Source organism: Nanorana parkeri, unplaced genomic scaffold (assembly GCF_000935625.1).
Source record: "Nanorana parkeri isolate BGI_ZX_2015 unplaced genomic scaffold, ASM93562v1 scaffold113, whole genome shotgun sequence".
Taxonomy (NCBI): Eukaryota; Metazoa; Chordata; class Amphibia; order Anura; family Dicroglossidae; genus Nanorana; species Nanorana parkeri.
The window spans coordinates 1398669-1399433 of NW_017306381.1; positions in this window are offsets into that span (position 1 = coordinate 1398669).

Sequence of the window (765 nt, forward strand, 5' to 3'; positions counted from 1 at the left end):
ACCTCTGTTTTTAAACTTAGCGGTTAGACAGGTTTTTTTGCATGCTGGCTGGTGGGTGTGCTGGGAAACTTTTTGATGTTGTACTGTATAAAACCCTTCCATGCTTGCTTGAAAGATGGTTATGAGTTGATGAGTGCGTTTGCCATTTGTTTTGTTTTGGTTGTCCTATAAGTAACCCCTTCCCATCCCCAAGTAAAGCCCACCTGGTAAAATGCCTTCCTCCCATTTCCAGCTTTCTTTGCTGTGTGGCCCTAACAGGAACTGCAAAACCTTTGCAAAAAAACAGTACAAAATTCCGGCCATGTCCACTTCCTTCTGCGCATGTGTGGAGGATGGCTGGAGGTTGGAGTAGAGTGCAGATCACCCATAGTAATGAATAAGGCGGTGGCATGCATGCTTGGTTAACCAGTATATTTTCTTTGAAAAAGCTGTGCAGTGCCAGACACAGTGAAGATTTGTTGAATGTGGGCTACACTCAGATGTACGGGGGGCAGTGGCGTAACTATAGCCATAGCAGTCTAGGCGGCTGCTATGGGACCTGGGGGTGGAAGGGGGCCCCATTAGGTTGCTGAAACAAATTAAACATAGAACATGTGAAGATAACACAGTATTGTATCAATAAGGGTTGAAGCGGTGGTTGACAACCCTAATCCTCTGTAGAGTCTACAGTGTAGGAAAGCTGATGTCAGATGCACAACAGGAGTCTTTGGGATGTTTGTGTCATTGGTCACAGCTCAGAGAAAGGTTGTCAGGCGCCCCCCCCCC